Source organism: Heterocephalus glaber, unplaced genomic scaffold, assembly GCF_053883595.1.
Source record: "Heterocephalus glaber isolate CG9 unplaced genomic scaffold, H.glaber_assembly_v1.0 deba00001442, whole genome shotgun sequence".
Lineage (NCBI taxonomy): Eukaryota > Metazoa > Chordata > Mammalia > Rodentia > Bathyergidae > Heterocephalus > Heterocephalus glaber.
The window spans coordinates 44,321,247-44,344,559 of record NW_028258296.1 but is presented as its reverse complement, the minus strand read 5'-3'; the positions used below and the strand labels follow the sequence as shown (position 1 = coordinate 44,344,559).

The 23,313-nt window shown below is 39.6% G+C and overlaps 1 long non-coding RNA gene and 1 pseudogene across 2 annotated transcripts; both read left to right on the top strand.

The window, feature by feature from the left end:
• The first annotated feature begins 2,552 nt into the window (after positions 1-2,552).
• On the top strand, positions 2,553-23,289 carry LOC101711064 (uncharacterized). 2 transcript variants are annotated; one of them, XR_015452028.1, is made up of 3 exons: positions 2,556-2,658; positions 20,423-20,713; positions 22,963-23,289. It is a non-coding gene; the product is annotated as an uncharacterized LOC101711064 (long non-coding RNA). The 2 variants fall into 2 exon arrangements; XR_015452027.1 differs by lacking the exons at positions 20,423-20,713; positions 22,963-23,289 and adding an exon at positions 14,568-14,809 and having other exon boundaries at positions 2,553-2,658.
• Positions 20,801-22,966, top strand: LOC147827719 (ubiquinone biosynthesis O-methyltransferase, mitochondrial pseudogene; annotated as a pseudogene).
• Positions 23,290-23,313: the final 24 nt, after the last annotated feature.

The following is a 23,313-nucleotide window of genomic DNA, read 5'->3' as shown; positions in this document are numbered from 1 at the left end:
GATCCAATTGAGGAAATGAGTTTCCTTAAAAAGCTAACAGGGGTATAGCTCAGTGATGCCATGCCTACCTGTCAAGTGCAAGGTCCTGAGTTCGATCCCTGATACCAGAGGAGGGGAAAAGCTAACATGAATTAGAATAGCAACTTTTAAAGACATAGAACAGATATTTCACATTGCTGTTCCTCCATCTAGGGCATCCTTTATTGAAAAAAGTGACTAGTCCCTGTGAAGATGATGGTCCTTTAAACTGACTATGGTATGGCTATTAAAGGCTAGAGGTGGGATGGGAGCCTCAGGAGAAAGATTTTGAAAATATGAGACACATCCTAGGGTCTAGACACATCCTATACCCCGAAAGGAGTGGAGAGGGAGAGAGTCAAGGGCAGGACAAGGAGGCCTTGCTGGCCAGGACAAGAACACTGAGGAGCTGCAAAGGTGGGGCCCAGAGCACGGGCCTTTCAGAGGAGGACAGCACCTGTCGGAGGCAGGACACAGGCTGTACCAGCAGGTTCTTAAAGGAAGGGTCCCTAAGGATCATCTGAAGAGATGACACGGGTCTCTGAAAAGTAAGGGTATAGGGACAGGGAAAAGGAAAGGGGACGTTACCAGAGACCCTGCAGTGGTCCTGGTCTCCTGCAAGCCAGTATGACATCTGAGAGATAGGAAAGTGGGAAATAGAAAGAACACACAGACAGAGACTTAAGAGAAACTGAGTCTTGGGCTAATCTAAGCTGCTCTGGACAGCAAAGACAAAGGCCTCCCAGGACGTCCTGTGTTTATTCATTACAAGTGTGGGAAGGGGGAAGCTGGGGAGGCCTTGGGACACCTGCTGATAACCAGTATCCAGCAGGCAGGACTGCAGAATGAGGGCACAAGCATATCTTTGCTGAAGAGAACAAACGGTTAATTCAGAAGGGGAGAATTTAGTTGGAGTCAGTTGACCTTGACTGGGAGTGAATTTAGCTCATTGGATTACCTCCAATGCAACACAGCCGAATTATGGAGAGGCAGGAAGCTTGTGCCACTATAGCCTGCTAATACTGGGCAGAGGTGTCTGTTATATAAGAGGGGGCAGCTGGAACTAGGGACACTGGGCAGTGGTCTGAAGCAAGGGATTGTAGCCATTGTTGACTGCAGAAATTCATCCCAGTGCTGCCTATCTTCTAGACTTCTGTGTGCTCTGTCCTGACTATAGGGTGTAACATGTTCCAGTTTTTTAGAGGGACACTGCAGGATAATCAAAATATACTGTGTCAGGCTGGGGATTTAGCTCAGTGTCTCTGTGCCTGCCTTACACACACACACACACACACACACACACACACACTGTGTCAAATCTAGCCAAGAGACTACAAATGACCATGGTACAGGATTCCATAATTCCTTCTGACTCTACAGCTAACATTTTAACACTCTTAAGGGAAATTTATGGAAATTCTAAATAAAATGGCCTCAGAATTCTGTTCTAAAATTACAACTTACTAGATATAAAACCAAGAGACAACTCAAAATTGTTCTACTTCGTGGACATGTCTTAAATTTCTCTGAAATATTATCAAACTAAACTTAGGAAATCCAGAATGTAAAGAAATCTTAACCCTGAAAATAAGAAAATAAAAATCATCATTTATAAGATATTGTTTAATTGAGAATTAAACAAAATAAATTTCCTACCTACCTAAGATATTATGAATAAAGCAAAATAAACTAAGGCTTCCAAAAAGTTGAAAAAGAAAAAAAAAGTTCAAATATAAAATTGCAGAAAATATGAAACTGCACTAAGAAGAAAAATATTCAAATTTCCACTAACATGCCTGTTAAATCAATAGGTGATTTTCTAAAAATCATTAGCTAAGTTGATACTGCATTAGACCAATAACCTAAACGGTGAGGGAGTTAGGAACGTGTCATCCCAAAATGGGCTGAATTGATATATTGATTATTTCAAGTTGAAATCACTCAAGGAACTCTAACTTCAGAGATCGTCATTTTCTGGTGGCACAGGCGTGTACTCCCTGCCCTCTGGGAGGCTGAAGCAAAGGTTGGGGGTAACCTATCTATTTCTACACCCAGTAAGCCACAGGGATTCTTTGGGAGGGGATAAGTCCTTCATGTACCAAAGCCAGAAAACATTGTTCACCAGAGCCCAGTAATAACTTCAGTGAACCTGAATAAACAAAATCTGAAGTAACCCTTATCTTCCACTAGCTTCTACATCCCTCCTTCATATAGGTCTTAGTAACATCCCTAAGATTTCCTAACCTAGTCCAGAGATCCATTTTTCCTATCATTCCTCAAATTGTATTTGTGGTTTACAAGTATAAAAGCATCATTCTTTGGTCATTTCTTCAGACTTCACTCCTTTGAAAATTCCTGTGTATATGTAAATAAAACTTTTATGCTTTTCTCTTGTTGATTAGCTCCTGTATGAATTGGGTTGCTAGATCCAGCCAAAAGCCCACATAAGAATTAAGGGAGTAGAGTGGCCGGCTCTCTCTCCCCTGCCGAGTCTGACCCCAGCCTGGCTCTCCCTCACTGGCATACTGCTTGCTCAGGCCTTGCTGGAGCCAGGACCTTGGACTCTGACAAAAAGCAGCAAAGGGTCAGATTCCTTGCCAGTCAGCCTCCTGAATGTGGGGATCTGTCAAGGCGAGAACAGTAAGACTCTTTGTCTCTTTCCCTCTCTAAAACTTTAGATTGACAGGAGAAAACATGTTGTGAACTAGTTCTTTGGGTAAAAGCAACTTTGAGTGTTTAGTGAGTGCTCTGGATTTCTATTTGATGGTTTTCCTGTCAGAGATTGTCTCTGATTTCCTTTGTCCTGTCTTTCTATGTTGATTATCATAAGAAGCAAAAGCTTATAGAAAGAACACGGGAGTAGGTAAGCTTGTTGTTCACACTAGCCCTGCAGACTGGTGAGTTCCTGGTTCCCATCAGACCAGTGTGTGTTTAGACAAAACTTTGCTATGAGTCCCCAAAACAGAGAAAGTAAATGAAATCCCCTTCTTGTCTCATGCTCTGAAAGTTTGTTATTGTGAGCAAAGAGGACATCTGTCTGGATTCTACCATCTTAGGGACACAAGTGTTAGCTTGGGTCTTGGTAGCCAGCTGTCTGGTGTCTAACCCTGACAAGATCTCAGGAATGTGTTGTTGTTTTTTTTTTGGTACTGGGGATCGAACTCAGGTCTTTCTGCTTGCGAGGCAGGCACCGGAACCACTGAGTTAAATCCCCAGCCCGTTGGAGTGTGTTTTAATAAGAGGTTCCAGCCCACAAGGAGGTTTTGTTATCTTACCTCTGTTGCCTACTTAGGGCTGGAAAACTCCTTTCCAATATCACCTTCCTAGTGAAACAGATGGCAGGTCTGAGGCTAGAAGCATCCCACATTGGTGCAGGTGACTGAAGGGTCATATACACACAAACACTGTCTTTCACTGTCTGTCAATAAGGGTCCTTGCTTTCCCTGTTTGTCTTTGAGAGCAAACTTTGGATCATGGGTGGGACAACTTTGGTGCCTGTTTCAGGAAGTTTCTTGCTTCCTGGTCCAGCTACCATTCTCCAGATCTGCTGACACTGCCTGGTTTGTAACAACTGGCCTCTGCTCAGCATTTTTTTAAACCGCTTTATTGAGATATAATTTTGTATCAAAATTAATGTAAGGGTATGATGTTTTTTAGTATATGACATTATTAAATTTTAGTATATGTGCCGCCAAAGTAAACACAATTACATTATTAAATTTTAAAACTATGGTAAAACAGACATAAAATTTGCCATTTGAACTATTTTTTTTCCAGTTAAGTTTATTGGTACATTTTAGGTATAAAATACAGTTACATTCATCACTGGGATCTTGTACCTTTACATGAGTGTCTTGGTTCTTATTTTTTTTCCCTTCCCCTGCCCTCCCTTCACCCCCTCCACCCTTCCCTATTTGCAAAGACTTTGTTTCCATTGTTTTCCTTTTCTCATAGTTTTTCTTTTCACTTCTTTCCTTTCCCCTACCTCTCCCACTTCCCCTGCTCCTTTAGACCTTTACATCCTGTTACACAATATCAATTATACATTTTTTAAATTACAATATCAAGATCTAGGAGACATTACCACAGATTTTACAGAATTTAAAAGGATATACAAAGCATATTTCAAAAATCTGTTTTGAAATAAATTTGACAACTTCTATGAAGTACCTTGGAAGACAAATTAATGAAACTGACTCTGGAGGAAATATAAAATTTGAATAGCACCTATTAAAGAAAGTATATTCCTAGCTTGAAAACCTACCCATATGACAACAACAGGCTCATATCCATTTTAACTGATAAATTATATCAAACAATTAAAGCAGAAAAAAGAAGGAACACTTCTCCCCTCATTTTAGGAAATCAACATTGTGCTAATCCTAAAACTGGATAAAGATAATAGAAGAAAAGTATGAACATAGATAGAAATTTGTTTAACAAAACAAACTATTAGAAGTCAGATCTGGCACTATGTAGAAAGTGGTTTTGTTATAGGGATGGCAGTGTTGGTTCAGCATTGGAAGATCCACCCCCAGAAGTCATCATTTTAACAGAGGAAAGGAAAAAGCCATATGATCCTGTCAGTAATTGGAGAAAAAGTATTGAATTAAATTCTACAGCTGTTCATGGTAAAAGCTATCAGGAGACTAGAAGTAGAACAGAACCTTCTCAACAGATTAAAGACATGTACTCCATACTTCCAGTGAGAACGCCTTATATGAATGGAGAAGATACAATGCTTTCTCCTTAAGGTGGGGAACAAGGGCAGATATGTTTACTCTTTATCTGTCCATTAAACTTTGAAACCTAGGCCCCACCAAAATAGTCTGGCAATAAAATGACACAATTAGGATAGGATTGGCAAGGTAGAAGCAAAATCTTTATATGTAGATAAAATGATCATCTACAGAGAAAATACTAAGAAATCTCTAGGAGCCCCTAGAACTTGTATTTGAATTTAGCAGGATTAGAAAACACAAGGTATATATAAAAATTCAGGTCTGTGTATACTTGCTATAAATGAAGAATTGGATATTGAAATTTAAAAGTTAGGTAGGAATACAAAGGACCTAGAAAAGTTAAAAAAAAAGTGTTGGAAGACATTTAGTACTTAATTTTAAGACTTCTTCTAAAGCTACAGTAATCAAGGCAGTGTTGGTATAAGGAAAGACGTATAGATCATTTGAATAAAACAGAGAATCTAGAAATAGAACCACAAATATATGGTCCACTGAGTTTTGAAAGATTATTATTTTTTTGAAAGATTATTTAACATTAACATTTTATAGAATATAAACTCAATTCAAGACCAGAGGAAAAGATAGTGTTTTCAGCAAATGGCACTAGAACACCTGGTGACGGAGCCCGCCATCACTTGTCGAACTGTACCTGAATGGGGGAGTGAGGATGAAGAAAAATAAAGACAAAGAGATAGAGTCAGGAGGGCTCCCAGATACCGAGCACCCAAGTTTATTTTTCTCCTCTCTTTTATACAACAGGTGAGTTTGGTTGTTAATCATGACCCTTATCCAGAGACACCTGCTTCATTGTTTTCTAGTTCTTTGGGAATTCCCCACCCTCATGGGCTTCCTTGTTTCTCGGTATTACAGAATGTTCATCACGTTCCAGGGCAATCTAATTCGGCAAGGACGCGGTTCCTCATAACATAGTCTCCTTGCTTTATACAATGGAGGGTAAGATTCAAAATGGAGCCTCTTTGGCTAACACCGCTCTGCACACACCGCTCTCCACAACCTGGTATCCGTATATAAAATATTAATCTCAACCCTTTATTTCTATACATAAAAATAACTTGAAAGGATCTATGAACCTAAATATGAAAGACTAAAATTATAAAACTTCAAGAAGAAATTATAAGGGAAAATGTTCATGAATTTAAGGTAGGCAAGAAGTTCCTAGGATACAAAAAACATGATATATAAAAGAAAAAAATTGATAAGTGAGATTCCATCAAAATTTAGAACTTTAAATGACATCATTAAAATGAAAAGTAGTCCTTAAACAGGCCATATTTACAATACATATAACGTATGACCAGAATATATAAAGAACTCTTACAGCTCATTAATAGACAACCCAATTAAAAAGTAGACACAAGAAGATGATAAAGAGCCAGTACAGCACAAGGAAAGGTGTGCAACTCTAGAATCAGAAAAATACTAATCAGTACAATAACAAGATTGAGTTATGAACTCATTAGGGAGATGAAGTTAAAAGTTTTAAAAGCCTTGTCATGACTTTTTCTTTTTGTTGAATTCTCCCCCCATTGCATTTAATTTGTCACGCCCAATGGATTCATTCTGCTGGGCTTCCTGGGGTTGTGATCCTCATTGTCTTTTCCTAGGACATTGTCTAAAATTTTTTGGAGTGCTGGTTTGGTATTCATGAAGTTCCTAAGGTGCTCTTTATCATGAAAGTATCTTATTTCTCCGAAAGATGGTTTGGAAGGTACATCAATCTGGGTTGGAGGCTGTTTTCCTTTAGGGCTTGAAATATGTCACTCCAAGCTCTTCTTGCCTTGAGGGTTTGTATTGAAAAGTCTGCTGTGATTCTGATGGGCTTTCCTTTGTATGTGATTTGTTTCTTTTCTCTCACTGCTTGTAGAATTTTGTTCTCTGTTGGGTTTCTGGAATCCTAACAATTATATGCCTATGTGTAGACTTTTTTGATCAAAGCTAGTTGGAGCCCTATATGCCTCACTTATCTGTATGTCAAGTTCTTTTCCCCTGCTTGGGAAGTTTGCTGTCATCACTTCTGTGAACAGTTTTTTTATGTCATCTGCACTCTCTCCTCTTTCTTCATTGACTCCAATCAGTCTTATGTTATTCTTTTTTGCATTGTCTAGCAGCTGCTGGATTGATTTCTCATGGTCCCTTACAATTTTAAGCAATTTTTCTTTTCCTGGTCTCTAATTGCAATCTTTTCTTCTGTATCCAAAATTCCGTCCTCACATTGGTTCATTCTACTGCATAGACTTTCAATGGAGTTTTTAATCTCCTGGAAATCTGTTTGTATCTGTTTTATGGATTCCATTTGTTTCCTATGTTGGGATTCCATCACATTCCTCAGCTCCTCTATTTTTTATCTGTGTCCTCTCTAGATTTATTAATCATATCTTGCACTATGGGCACAATCTCTGCTGTTATCTGAGAAATTATTTCTGATTTCATTTTTTCCAGATCCTCTTTTGTTGCCAGTTCAGGGACTCCATGTGTTTGAGTATCAGATTGTTTCATCTTGTTTCCCTTTGGGATTGCTGTAGGTGATCTGGAAGTCTGTTTTTGAGGCTTGTTTATGTGTCTTCTCATTTCCATGGGGTGGGGGGATGAGGGTGCTGCTGGCGCCCATGTGGCTCACTTCCTCTGCCCTGGGAGCAGTGGAATTCATTTGAACTATTTTTAAGAGTGCAATTCTGCAGCATTAATTACATTCACAATGTTGTGCAACCATCACCATTATTTCCAAATCAGTTTTGTTTTTGATGCCACTCATCCTGACTTGCAATTTTTCTTTGCATTTCATGATTTTTTTTTTTTGCATTTAATGATTTTAACTGACCTGTAGCAGAAATTTGAGAAGCTAATTAAAAGTTATCAATGAAACTCACTGGTGTGAAACCTCAAATATGCACAGCTCTGTTCTCACCTTCCTTTTACATTAAAAAAAAACAGAAACAGAAAAGGAAAGAGAAGGGAAGGGAAGATGAAGGGAAGGAGAGGAGAGGAAAGGAAAGGAAAAGGAGAACAAAAGGGGAGGGGAGGGGAGGGGAGGGAAGGCACTTCAGCTTTCCTCAGGTAAATCTTACCATGTTGTTAAAATGAACTTTTAAAACATCATAAATTTCTTTCTTGGCAAATCACTTTGCCTCAGGAGAAGAAAAAAAAAACCCTTAAATTTTTTGTTTTAAATTATTTAGTTTTGGGATACCCACTTACCCTTTATTCTTCTGTGGATGTCTTTTAATTTCCTGTTTTATCTTGCTACTTTTTTGACGTTTTTGACTTTCCATCTCTAAGGAGATGCAGGTTACTGGGGCTTTGTGTGTCTATTGTACACAGCCTAGCTAGTTAGAAAATATTATAATACAGTTAGGCAAGGCTGGGCCCTCCAAGGAGTCTATACAGAAGATAATTGAGGCCCATTTACTGAAAGCCAGGATTCAAAAAAGAAGAACTATCACATTCACATACTTCCCCTAGGCATGAACAGCAGTGATTGATATTCTTAATAGGTATCAATCACCTTGGATGGGGACCAAAATCTTCCCCAAAATCCTTATTTGTTCCATGTACAATTGCTATGTGACTTGCTTCTCCATTTGATCCCCATTTAATCAGTATTACCTAAGCAACTATACTTGTTATGATCTTATTGGTTGATCATAGTTTTGTCCCACCTTGTGATTTCTGATTGCATCAATATTACCTAAGCAACTATACTTGTAATCTTATTAGTTAACTATAGTTTTCTCCCACCTTGTACCCTCCTCACCTCGTGGTTTTGTTCAATAAAATACCTTTGAGAATCGTGGTGGGTGGGCAAACCACTTTCCAGTCCCCCTCTGTCTCTCTTAGGCTGAAGTTATCTTCTCTCAATAAATTCCTACTATGAGGGGCAAGGATTTAGCTCAGTGGCAATCCACCTGCCTGGCAAATGCAAGGTCCTGAGTTTGATCCCCAGTACCGGAAAAAAAATTCCTATTCTTAAACTCCATTGTTCCTAGAATTCATTCTTTGATTTCAGAGAACACAAACTCAGCATTTCAGATATCTAGCAGGTTGGGAGTTATAATATTTTCCTTGCTTGGACTATTTACATTATTTGGATTTCTTGGTCCCCTATATCATATAGATACCACATAAGAAGGAGATCCCAAAATATGGCTATATTTTTAAAATGTGCATTACAACCCCACTTATGGCTGAGGAATCTTTTTTTTTTTTTAAGCTGGCTTGAGGAGTGGCTTAGATTTTGATAGGGCAGTATTTTTGCTTCCTGTTTAGAGTTTGATTCTTACGTGTTTTGGTTTCACATGTAAATATCTGTTATAGTTTGTGTCATTTGCTTAGGTATGCATTTAATTGAAAACTTTGATTTATGTTTAAAGCATAATAGCAACTTTGTATGTTTTACTTTTTCTCTGGAGCTGAAATGGAACTATACTGAATACTCAAAAAGAACTAGTTTAAAGGATGGGTATAGCTCAGCGTTAGATCACATGCCTGGCATGTGTGAGGCCCTGAGTTTAATCCCTAGCACCAAAAAAGAAGGAAGGGAGGAAGAGAGAGAAAGAGCGAGAGAGAGAGAGAGAGAGAGAGAGAGAGAGAGAGAGAGAGAGAGAGAGAGGGAGGGAGGAAAGTTTATTAAACATTTCAAAGACAAAACTTGTGTTAGTCAGCTTTCCATTACTTTAACAAAATAACTGAGATAATCAACTTCAAAGGAGTAAAGATTCATTTTGACTTAATCTTGGAAATTTCAGTCCATGAACCATTGGTCCCACTGCTTTTGGGACTGTAGGCAAGCAATAAAGCAGGCAATAGTTTGGGAAACACCCTAGCTTTAGGTTCACAACAGATAGGATCCCTTCTGGCTCTTAGAGATCATAAGAGCATCCCAGTCTCACCATACTTCCTTAATATTGTGACATGAGCCGAGAAACATGATCTTGCCCTTACCATATTTCTGTTAAATCCTGACATGAGCTTAAAAACTATGCTCCTCCCCTTATCACGCTTCTTTAGTCTCTGACATGAGCCCAAGGAGCATGTGCTGTAACTGCTTCAGAGTAACCGAGGGTAACTCCAAGGTCATTATGATGCAGCATTAGCATTTTATTTTTGACTTTTGTGGTGGGCTTTGGCAGCCATGCTGGTTCCATCTAGGCCCATATAAGTTTACAAACTCCTCTTCCAACATGAGGATGGAGACACACATTTAATTAGACAGAAGCCCATTCAGTTGCCACCCCTGGCTACTCTCAAATTCTAGGAAAAGAAAAAAGAAGCTAACCTTGGAACTCACTGCCATTGTCATCTCTTTCTCTGCCAGTCCATCATACTTGAGAATGCACTTTTATTACTGGCAGTTGCCATCTATAGGCACTGCCCATTTGGAACTCTCCAAAGTGTGCTTTAACATGCTTATGACAGGACCATAATTAGTATGTCCTTCTGCCAGGCAGCTTGAATCACTGGTGGTATATGCATGACTGTCCTATCAAGTGACTTTTTATTAATTTTATTAGCAAAAAGACTGATAAAAGTGATTAGATCCATTTGTACCACCAGTAGTACAAACCACCCAATGGGACACTCATGAACATACCACCGTTGGTTCAAGTTGGTGGGAGCATGTTAACCTAAAATATTCAGGGACTGCTCTGAGTCAAAGTCATTCTTGAGCTTTCTCATCAGCCACTCTAACTCTGCAGAGTGTACTGTCCCTTTAATAAGTCTCTGCCTTTCTTTCTATTTCTGTATCCTGCTCAATTCTTTGTTCAGGGTACAGAGAGCCTGGATATGAGGTGAGACAGGGACTCCTTTCCAGTAATAACAATAACATCTGAGTGGGAGCACATGGCAGAGGAAGCTCCTTTACCCCATGGCTGGGAATAAAAGAGAAAGAGGAAGAAACCAAGATCCCACAGTCTCCCTGGCGGGCACGCTCCCAAAGCCTATAGCTCTAAATCCAAAACAGAGAAATCTGATTTCCATCTGCTCCAATTCGGATGTTGAATGTCTCACAGAGTACCTGTGTATTAAAGTGTTCATCCCCTGTGTGACACAATTGGGAGGTGGTGGAACTTGTAGGTGATGAGGCCCAGTGGGTGTTAGGATTTTGGGTTGTGCCCTGGAAGATTATAGAATCCTGGCTGCTTATTCCTTGCCTTTCTCTTTCTGGCCATGAAGTGAGTTACTTTGGTCTGTCACATGTTCCTGCCATGATGCGCTTTCCCACAAAACAATAGGGCCAAGGGCCGGGGATTTAGCTCTGTGGTTCCACCTCCTGCCTCGCAAGCACAAGGTCCCCAGTTCAATCCCCAGTACCAAAAAATAAATAGGGCCAATCAGTCATGGATGGTTCCTTCAAATATGAGCCAAAATAAACCTCTTCTCTTTACAGTTTACTTGTACAGTAAAACCTTGGTTTATGAGCATAATTCCTCCCAGAAACATGCTTATAATCCAAAACACTTGGATTTCAAAGTGAATTTCCCCATAGGAAATAATGGAAACTCAGATGCTACATTGTACAACAATCAAAATATTCATATACTAATGATTACAATACTGTTATATAATACAAAATAATAAAGAAAATACAAAAAAGAAAAAGAAAAATAAATTGACCTGCACTTACCTTTGAAAACTTTCATGGTTGGTGTAAAAGAGACAAGAGAGAGGATGGTTATTATGTACAATGACTTTCACTATCACTAATGGAATCATTGCTATCTATTGGCTCAATGGAATCTTTTTTCTTTTCATGCAACTTTAATGAGAAACCTATCCAATAACACTTGCTTTTGCCTCCTTTTGAGGATTTCATAAAAGTATTTTTGAGGATTTCATAAAAATTGCATAGTTGTTAAACAGATTCATTGCTTCCACTGCTACAGCCTTATTCAGGTGGTCCTTGCCTACAAAATTTGCACTTTTTCCCACATTTTACACATCTCTCTAATCTCATTTGAAGTGAGGGATTCCTCTACCTTTTTCTTCTCCTCCTCTGCACTTGAGATCTCCTCCATAACCTTTTGCTGTTGGGAGACAATTATCCACACTCCTACAGAGAGAGAGAGAGGAAAAGAGAGAGAGAGAGAGAGAGAACCATTGGCTCAGTTATGATCATGTGACATTTGGTGTCATGTACTACTCATATTGAAAGTCATAACTTGTTTACTTAAAATGTTTGCAGAACACTCATAGAACAAGTTACTTGCAACCCAAGTCTTTACTGTATCTTATTGTAGTGATGGAAAGCTGACTAATACAGAAAATTTTTATGGAGAAGCAGGGCTGTTGACTATAGCTATGCTTGACAATGTAGAGGACACTTTGGAACTGATTTATTGGTTTATGGGAGGAATTTGGAAGGGTTTGGAGAAACAAGCTAGAGAAAGCCAAGAATGCTAAAAAATGGAGGTTAACATATATCACAGAATTAGAAAAAACAATCCTAAAATTCATTTGGAACCAGAATAGACCTAGAATAACAGAAGCATTTCTGGGCAACAAAGGCAAGGCAGAGGGTATCATAATCCCTGACTTTAAATTATACTACAAAGTTACTGTGATAAAAGCAGCATGGTACTGGCAAAAGAACAAACCTGAGAATCAATGGAACAGACTAGAAGATGCAGAAACAACTTCAGATATACTCAGCCACCTAATTTTTTACAAAGGAGCCCAACACCTTCACTGGAAGAAAGATAGCCTCTTTAATAAATGGTGCTGGAAAAACTGGCTTTCCACATGCTGAAGATTGAAACTAGACCCATATATTTCACCACGTACTAACCTAAAATCAAAATAGGTCAAAGATCTAAATATTAAAACAGAAGCACTAAATCTACTAGAAGAGAGAATAGGTAGAACGCTTGACATAGGAGTAGGCAAAGTCTTCATTAACAAAACTCAGATCACATGGGAAACACTACAAAGAATCAACAACTGGGACCTCACCTTATTAAAAAGCTTTTGCACAGCAAGAGAAACCACCAACAGAGTGAAGAGACAACCCACCACATGGGAAAAATTTTTACCAGCTATTCATCAGATAAAGGACTATTATCTAGAATATATGATGAAATCAAAAAATCAGACCCCCAAAATTTAAAGACTCAATCCAAAAATGAGCATCTGAAATGAAGACACTTTCAGATGAATTAGAAACAGCAAATATATGAAAAAATATTCAATATCACTAGTCATTCTGTTCCAGAGAATCACGTAAAGAAATATATGGAGACACAGAATTTGGGTAAAATAATAAAAGCTTTACTTGCAAGCAGGCGGGACCACCAGAAACTGGCCTGGTCAGTGTCTGTGGCTGCACTTTGTTCAGTTTCTCTTTTTATATTCTTTTTTTGCCATTATTTCCTTCCTAGTGGTCTTTGATGTGTAAATACAATTCCAGTTCCTATTTACAAGTCACAGACACAAGATAAGCACATACATATTGTAAATTTACCCAGGCATTGCAACTTTGTTAGGTTAAAATTTTATCCATAATGAAGTTACTAATTAAAGAGTCAGATAACCATCACCCTAAACAACAAGAGTTATGGGAAAAGCAAATCTTAAAGGAATACATTACTTATTTTGCTTCTACAACTATCTTAAATATTCAATCTACTAAGTTATCTAAAACTTTTCTCTATCAATTTGTGAAATGCAAACTAAAACAACACTAAAATTCCATCTGACTCTAGAAACAATGGGTGCTATCAAGAAATCAACCAATAACAAATGCTTGTGGGGAAAAAGGAACCCTTCTCCACTATTGGTGGGGGTGTAGGCTGATGCAACCACTGTGGAAATCACTGTGGAGATTTCTCAAAAAACTAAAATTAGAGGTTCCATTTGACCCAGATATACCTCGTCTTGATATCTTCCCAAAAGAATTAAAAGCATCATACCACAGTGATATATGCACACCCACATTTATAGCAGCAGTTTATAATAGCTAAATATTGGAAACACTCCAAATGGGCCTCAATTAACAAGTGGATAAAGAAGATGTGTTTTAGAGCTGGGAATTTAGCTCAGTGGTTCTGGCGCCTGCCTTGCAAGCGCAAGGTCCCGAGTTCGATCACCGGTACCAAAAAATAAAAGATTTTTTTTATATATATATACAATGGAGTACTACTCTGCCATAAAGAAGGATGAGCTTCAGACATTTATAGCTAAATGGATGGCCCTTAAGACCATACTCTTAAGTTAAATAAATTGGACACACATGTTTAAATACTGCATTGTTTCTCTGGGGTGAGAAACAGAAAGTGGAAATAAGGACTAAAATCTATAAGAGATATTTGCAAATGGGAAGAAAATGTTCAAATGGGAAGGAGAACAAGGGAGGAGGGAAAGAGAAAGGAAGGAAAAGACAAGAAAAAAAGTAAAAATAGAAGGTAAAAAACTGGAAACAAAGCTTTTGTACATAGGGACGGGAAGGGGCTTGGGGGGGATGGGATAAAGGTTTTTTTTTTGTAATGGAGCTTAATGGGCAACTCTGAGAAAGGCTCTGAAGGCCAGTGTTTTGATATTTTTGTGTCTAGATGTCCCTCCAAAGCCTCATGCAATCATAGGTGGAGCTTTTTGGAGGTGGCTGGATCTGAGTGTATGATGCTGAAATCAAGGGTATGTGATAATCAAATTAGTCTACTGATTGGTTTGGCATAGTTTTGCATAGGATTAAGGATGAAGGCTATCCACCCAAAGGGTAGGTAAGCTAGATAAGATATAAGGAACAGAAAACAGGTCCTTTCTTGTTGTTTGTTGTTTGTCACTTATTTCTTGTAGCTTGCTGCCTTGCTGCCTTCTGCCTGCCATGAACTGTTTCTCCTCTGCAATGCTGCTCTGCCATGCCACCTTGCCTTGGAGCCAGCCAACTATAAAGTGAAACCTCTGGCCCGGAATTTAGCTCAGTGGTTCTGCCACCTGCCTTGCAACCACAAGGACCTGAGTTCGATCCCTGGTACAAAAAAAAAAGTTTATAAACTGAAACCTCTAAAAACTGTGAGCCAAATAAACCTTTTCTCCTTTAACTTTGGGTTGGGTATTTTGTCTCAGCAATGAAAAAAGAAACTAAGACAACCAGAATGCTGGTAGAAATGTGAACAAAAATGACTGTGCTATGAGGTTTCAGGTGTAAAGGAGGACTCTACAGACATTTAGACTAGAAATCACTCGTGCTATACATGGTGGCAAAGAATTTGGCTGCATTTTGCCCATGTTCTGATACTCTGTGAGAAGCCAGGCTTAAAGATGATGAACTAGTTCATTTGGTGAAGGAAATTTCATGGTACCAAAGACGTCAGACTGTGGCATAAGTATTACTGGTTGCTTTAAAGCAAATTTATAGTGAGAATCCATAGCAGAGAAGAGCAGAGCAGAATGACTTAAACTATTTGCAGCTGTACCTAAAAAAAGGAGTGAGTGTAAAGTAGCAGTCCAGAAAAGTGTGATTGCTAAAAGAAAGCCAAGTGTCATACATCAAGGCAGTAAAAGAGTTGCCTCAAGGGCATCTCAGAAATCTTCAAGACCATCCTCATCCATCTTTGAATCATAGGCAAATTTGTTTCAAAGATATTCCAGGTCAGAATCTGTTGCAATAACAGATCCAGGGGGCCCTACCTGCTGAGAATAGCCTAGGCAATTATGTGCTCTTGTTCAGCTGGCAAGGAATCTGAGGCTACTGCAGGTATGACTCGAGCATGCTCAGGTAACTGCTTGTGCTGGTGGTGGGTGGTGGCATCATTTATGTAATGCTGACTTTTCAGGCATGCAGAATATAAAAGTTACAGAGTCATGGTGTTGTGCCAAAAGGAGTCGAAATGATCTTTCAGAGACAGGAGAGTTGGGTAAAACAAAAAAAGTTTATTGACAGCAATGGACAGCCTCTGGAAACAAGTACTTACAGGCTGACCACGAGTTAAGACAGTTTCTCCTTTTTATATCTCTTACAGGATAGCTTAAGTTGCTGTTACATAGCAGAATGTGTCAGAGATGTGATGAAGCAGCATTACGTGGTGAGGGTAGCTTAGATAAACACACTTCAAGACTGGTTTCTAATCTCTCCGGGAACAGGCTGCCCCACAAGAGGGAGAAGGCCCACCTGGAGTTTTCACACAGGGACAAGTTTCAAACAGGGTTTTAGCACAGGGCTCATTAACAAATATTTTCCAATAATCATCCATTCCAAGTTATGTTTGGCAGCTCTTTCTGCCTCAGTGCTCACTTCGGCAGCACATATACAAACTGGGGTAAGCAGAGACCATGATAATTTCCAAAAAGGGTACAAACAAACAAGTGGACAGTAAGGCATACCACAAAAAAAAAAGTCTATTGTGGCTGGAAGAAAAACAAAAGCCATACATTCCCCTCTTCCATCCCCTATGGCCAGAAAAGCAGCAAACAGTTGCCTGCATGCTATAAAAAAGTCCCCAGTATACCCAATTTAGGGGAGAGAGTAAGAGAAAGGGGCAGAGAAGACTTCAGCAAGTTTTAGAAAAAAACAAAAGAGTATGCCCATTGGGCCTTACTTGGCCTTCTCTTGGCTGGCTAAGCCAAAAAAGGTAACCACGTTTTGGGGTACTGGAGTCTCCTTCTGGAGGGGGTTTCTAAATTCTTCTCTTCTCAAATGATGAATTGGACAAGACAAGCAAAACCAGTGACAAAGTTTATTTGAAAAAGTAAAAGTGAAATGTAAGGGAGAAATTGGCTCTGCAGAGAGAACTTCACTGAATAAAAGAAAGAAAAAAGCACACCCTGATGAATACAGGCCAGACAACCATGAGGAAAGCTATGATAATGAGTTCTTCATGGTGTCTGCATCATTTTATGCCATCCACACCTAGAAGGAACCCATGAAAACTTCTACATATGGAGTCCTGAGATACGGTGCCACATAGATTCTAGGATCCCATCATGCCTCTCTTCCCAGCCAATCTAAGTCATGCCTTCTGTCCTATCTCAGGGATCTCTTGGGCTTGGGCTTGGGTTTGGGGAACTACTGAACAAAACTCGCTTCTGCAGCTGAAAAAGCAGTTTCCTAAACAAATTTGCTTCCATTTTCTCCACTAGCAGGTGACTTCTCTATTTTTTCCCAGAGTCTTACTGTAGCACACCCTAACAAACATTACTAAATCAATTACTATGATATATACTTAAGTGAGCTATAATTAAGAGTCTAAAAGTTTTCTATGTCTAAAGCAATAAGGTTTTCTTAAAATATTAAGATGCTCTTGGTTAAACTTACAAAACTAGATTAAAAAGCAAAAGTTCTATGTCTTTGTTTTGTTTTGTTTTGTTTGGTACCAGGGATCAAACTCAGGACCTTACGCTAGCAAGGCAGGCGACGGAACCACTGAGCTAAATCCCCGGCCCAAAGGTTCTATGTTTTACTAAAATAATTTCTTGTTTCCCACTTTAGGCTTTTGGTTACTAAAAACCGAGCAGAGAGATTGTTAGACCCTAGAAAACGGGAGTCTACCAATGCACACTGTGCTAAAAGGAGGGTTACCAAAGAGGGAAATGTCTCCATGCTTTCCAGGGAAGTCACATGGTCAAGCAAGACTGTGATCCATCCTTGCAGATAACCTGATAGAGAAGCTATCTTAGCTTCTCCACACATGATACCAAAAGTAATCCCCGAGGAGCCTTTACTGACTTTGATATGTAGAGATTAATTGATTGATTGACTGATTGATTCGTTGTTGTTTGAAACAGGATCTTACTGCATAGTACAGGCTGGCCTTGAACTCATTTGTAGCCCAGGCTAGCCTTAAACTTGTGGCAATCCTCCTACCTCAGCCTCCTGAGTGCTGGGATTAGAGGCATTCCCACTACACCTGGCCAAAGAGAGAGGTTAATTTTAGTTAACACAGGTCTCATTTTATTTATTTATTTATTTTTTGGTACCGGGGATTGCACTCAGGACCTCGCACTTGCCAGGCAGGCACTGTGCCACTGAGCTACATCTCCAGGCCCACAGGTCTCATTTTAACTTGGTCTTCAAAACCCAGCAGAAAAGTTTAACCCAAAAGATAAATAGAGATAGAGATCGAGATATGTAAACATATAGATACAGAGATTAGTAATACAGGCTGGTATAAAAAGGGGACTCCAATCACTACACTGACTCCTGCTGGCAGTCTTCAGCTACACCTGTAATTTATCACTATTATGGCTCAACAAGGCTTTAAGAAGGCCATTGTGACAGCTATAGAGACATAGTAAGAGTATATAATTTTCTTAGCTAAGATAGTACTTCAAAACCACAGAATCCTCTCCCAAACCTGGACTGAAATTGGAGGGACTTTCACACAAATAAATAAAACTCATCTTTAGATAAATAACTCACATTAGGCAGAAGAAGACCTTAAAACCATAAAAGGAAACATCAGACTTATAGATGACCTTCATGAGCAGGGAAGTCTAGGACCCAGCTGGTTACAATGCCTACTCCAATCCTTTAAGGACAGCATGTCGACCGGGCTTCTCTAATTACACTCCTTTGCCTTTTCATTCTGGTCCTTATGTTTGGGTTACTGTACATTCTTAATCTCTTGGTAAAACTTGTTCCTTCTCACCTAGAATCTGTCAAACTCCAGTCATGCAGATAGAGCCAATGATGAACGTGCCACACTGCTTTACCAAGGTCCACTAGATTGTCCCCCTAAGGAGTCCATAGCTGCTGAAGTCCAACTCAACCTCCATCGAGGACTCCTTAGATCAGTTCTCTGGAGAAAATCCCTGACTGCCATCTCCCTTATACATACCCTTTTCAGCTTGATGCAGCCAGATCAGTCTTCCTCCCTTCTCCCTTAAGGGCAGTTAGGGACACTTGTTCAGAGGGGGAAATGTAGTAGCTTAGTTATTAGGACAAGGTACTTAGAGAAGCCTAAGGCTAGGGTCAGATAAAAGAGCTAATACAAGCAGCCATTTAATCAAGCAGCTCGTTAAGCAAGCAGCCAGTTATGCTTAGAAATGAAAAAAGAAAACACAAGAACAAAGGATAAAAAGTTGGGATGAGAACAGAGAGATAAAGACTCTTCCCTCCAGGGGAGTGCTAATTTAGTTAACACGTTTAACAATTGTTTCCAGACCCCAGATTTCAACCAGAGAAATAGATGCAAGATGACCAGTTTTCTTTTAAGCTGTTTTAAACAAGGCCTTGTACTCTGCCCATCTATATAAGGCCAAGACAAAGAAATCATGTTGGACTTCTTTTCCCTTGAAGGGACAGTCAGGACCCTTAGGTGGAGTTAGATTAGGGAGCCAGACCCCTTCAAGAAGTAAGAAGGAAATAACCTCTGCATTGCAGCAAGCAGCTGAGCCGGCAGCCTGCGGTTTGATACCTTCTGTGTAGCTGACACTGATCCACCTAAATTCCCCTTCAAGTAGGTTACTTCTTCCATCAAAATTCCCCTAGTGGCCCACCAAACCTAGTCCCCTAGCAACAAGTCCAATAACCCATCAAGTAGTGACCCTCAGAGGGGTTGAAAATGGGCTCCTACCCCATAAAACAGGACCACAGCCCCAAATTTGATGGTGTCCCAGCTCTGGACCCCCTACTCCTCTGGAGTAGCTTCATACCACTTTCTCATGAAATACCTGTAGTAAAGTTGCTTTGCATTGGTCTTTTTCTATGTCAGAGAGAGAGACAAGCCCAGCTAGGGTGAGTCAGGGGGCCCTAGACCCCAGACTCACTGGATGCAACACCCTCTTAATGGTATCTACCAAGAGCTTTTTCTTATTATAATTTCTAATAAACACTGTCTTAAAATCCTCCTTTTATCCTCAAATTTATTCTTCAATTTTGAGAGACAAAGAACTCAGATTTATACAAAATTACAGTTACAGTAACATAAAGCTGATCAACATACCATCTCAGCTAAAAATCTGCTCCCTAAGGAACAAATTAAAGATAGTACAATTAAATGGACAGGTCAGCCTCTTGATATCATTCAGGCTGCAACACACTTGGGACAACTAAAATCTACCGTCTTGCAAATTTGCTTATTATAAAAACAGAAGTATGCCTCTAAAAACGATTTAAAGCATAATTATCTCAGAATGTTTACCTGTACTGTACTATAAAAATCAAGACACTAAAAACAAAACACACAACAAAAAACATGTGCTCCAACTCATCAGTAATGGTGAGGTTAAGAAATGCTAGTCTGGGTCCGGGGATTTAGCTCAGTGGTTCCGGCGCCTGCCTCGCAAGCGCAAGGTCCCGAGTTCGATCCCGGGCACAAAAAAATAAAGTGAAAGAAATGCTAGTCTGTCACTAAACTCCTCTAGTGGTCAGTTTCTCAGGAGTCCTTAGGTGTGGGTGTTGAGACACGCAAATAGAGCATCTTTATTTAACCTCTTGGACAATTTATTCAAAGAATAAACTGTGCTGGACTCTATTGATTAAACTCTAGTTTTTGTGGGGGGTTTTTGGTACCAGGGATCGAACTCAGGACCTTTCACTTGCGAGGGAGGCAGCGGAACCACTAAGCTAAATCCCCAGCCCTTAAACTCTAGTTTTAATGGTACAGAACCATATGTTTTAAATCACAGTGGTGGCGAACCTATGGTATGTGTGCTGAAGCAGGCTGTTTGTATCATTGAAAGCTCTAAAAGGTTTGCTATCACTGCTATAGGATGACCTTTTCCTGTTGGAACAGATTACAAATCTACAGATCTCCTTGGTCAAGACTACTGTATATGTTTCACAAACCACCACCAACAGCAGTGAAGAAAAACTCTTCCTGGCCCTGGCTCACAAGTAGGGAGGTGTGCACCCCTTCATTTATGAATGATCTAAGAGCACCACTTTTCATTGGACACCATCTTGTGAAAGTTGTTGCTAATCACCAGCCTGGAAAGCCTTTGTCTGGGATGAAGATTCTCCATGTTGGTCATGGTGGTGGATTGCTAAGTGAAGGAAACAGGTGGGTTTTCTTGGTTTTCTGTTTTGTTTTGTTTTTTGTGGGGTTTTTTGGTGCCTTTATCCTCTAAGGCAGCTTGGGGCTTCCTCTACTGAATTAATCTTGTGAATAGAACATTAAACAGCTCAGTGCCATGAATCATTTGATCAGTTTCTGGATGGGAGTACAGAGTATAGTGTGTTGCCTGAAGGAGATTGTGGAAGAGACTGCAAGAACATCTGATAGCTTTGTAGCTTCTGAAGTTGCAGACCATGTGGTTGATCTAGAAACAATTATACAGAATTGCTGTCAAGTGCTAAAACCTGGTAGCTATTAATTCATTCCTACAATCAACAAGACACATCTGTTCTATGCCTTGGAAATTGTTTTTGTGAGAACAAATTGCAGGAATTGTACCAGAAGATAATGTATGGGAGAAATTTGTTGACCTGAAAGCTAGAGAGCATTCTGGAATCAAATTGTCAGTTCAGAAGGTAGCAGGAATGCCCTAGAGCCCCTTCTGGGTTACTGGGTTTGGAGAGAAAATACCAGCCTTCACTGTGTAACCATGCTGTGAGGTTCCTGGTACAGGAACACCCAGGGCCTGCTGGGTTTGTTTTGAAGGAAGAAATAGAAGAGCTCCTAGCTAGCACCTCTCCCAGCTAGGTGTACGTGAAGACCTGAAAAAGTGAATTTTTTTTTCAAAGAACTGTAGTAAAATGGCTTGAAAGTCTGATGTTTACAAATACAAAAAGTATACAATTTATCTTTTGAGAGAAAAACCATGAAGAAAATAACATCAAAGGGACTAAATTCTCTGACAAAAGTTTTTATTTCATCTGATATCTACTTTCCAAGGAATTAGTCTATGTGTAAAAAGTTTAGTTAAGGTATTATGTGGTCTAGGAGTTTAAGTTCCTTCAGACTTTGTTGTATAAGTAGCGTATGCATATTTCATTTCATTCATATATATATATATATATATATTTTTTTTTTGGCCTGCTTGTATACACATATCTATGTAATTTGTTTTAAAGGACTCTGTATAACCTATGTTCCTCTTCATTAGGGTTTAGTTAAAGCCAGTCGAGTTTCTGATTGATGAAAGCCAAATGGTTTCATATATTTGGGAAAAGAAAATAACATTTTCCTTTGTTGTAAACGAGTAGTTAAATATGTGATAGATTTGGATTCAAATATTGAAATCAATGGGGTCAGAGTACATTGAACACACTTCTGTCAACAATTCCTGAAATGTTTTACGGTGCTTTCTTTAAGTGGAAAGGATTTTTTTTTAACCTACTTTGTGTTCCTTTAAGTTATGGAAGTTTCCTTTTTCTGCTACCATTTTTATAATTAAAGGGACTGACTTGGAGAAGGGGGTAAAATTTTTGTAAAATCCTTGACTAGGACCACAAATCAGTAAAAAGCCACAGTTGGAAAAATAATGCCCAAGAAATGCTGTCTAGCAGGAGGGAGACCAGAGTAGGCACTGGCTCCCCTGGCAACCAGGGGACAGAGGGGGCTGCTACAGGGAGGACCTAGAAACAATCTTATCCTGGCTCCAGTGGCATCAGGTTGCAGATCAGCATAGAGAAAAGGGGACCTGGGTAGAGAGCTGGGTCTTCCAAGTAGAGAGCCTGCTCTGGGCAGCCTCATCTTCCAGGAGAGGGTAGAGAGCAGTTTGCACCTCATGGGAAATTCCTGCTCCAGTTTTCACCCACGTTTGGAGGTGTACTTCTGTATATGCTGTTTTGGGTAAGAGGCCTGTGCTATGTTGACTTGCAATAATTTCTTTCACCTAAGCCTGACCTGAATGTCTACTCACAAATTAAGCATTTCATTCTGGTACCATGGGTAGGAATCACTGAACTACTAGAAACTTCTGTGAGTTAAAATTACTTCAGGAGGATGTGATGCAGCTAAAGAACTGATAATCAATGAATGTAAGTGGAGGAAGCCTATGCTAGCAATGTTTGTGAGAGTGTGAAGTAGTACCATGTCACCTACAGCCACCTCCCATAGATTTTTGACTTAGAGACCTGAGAAACACAAAAGAGATCATGGTAAGTATCAAAGCAGATATCTAGAAAAGGAATTTGAGTCAGACTGGAGTTAGCCTTCTTTTCAGATATATGTTACCAAAAAGGTGTGTATGAATCCAGTAGAAATATATAGTATTATTTTCTCAAATTTTATTCCCAGTTAAGTACTGATACACCAGGGTAAAAACATTTCATTTATGCAAGGACTAAGGAAGTTTATTTTACAAGTACCCAGGAAAGTGAAGAAATAAACCAAGTCCCCATGCCAACTGGGCTGCAAGCCAGCAGAGAACCCTTGAAGGCATCTGAGAAACTGAGAAGACATAAGATCTTGGCGATCTAACAGGTATGACAAAGCCACACTGTTTGGGAGGCAAAAAGGATCCTGCCTTTCTCTGCTGGGGTTTTCCCTAGCCTGGGTCCCTAGTCAGTGTGACACACAGCCCTGTCTTGCCGTGGATGCTTCAGTGGTGCTGCAGGAGAGGTGAAAGCTCCAAACAAGGGCCTTTAATTCTCTAGAGACTCCTGGGGCTGCCTGCACTGAGGGTGTCAGAAATGGGACCCAGAACTCTCAACCCC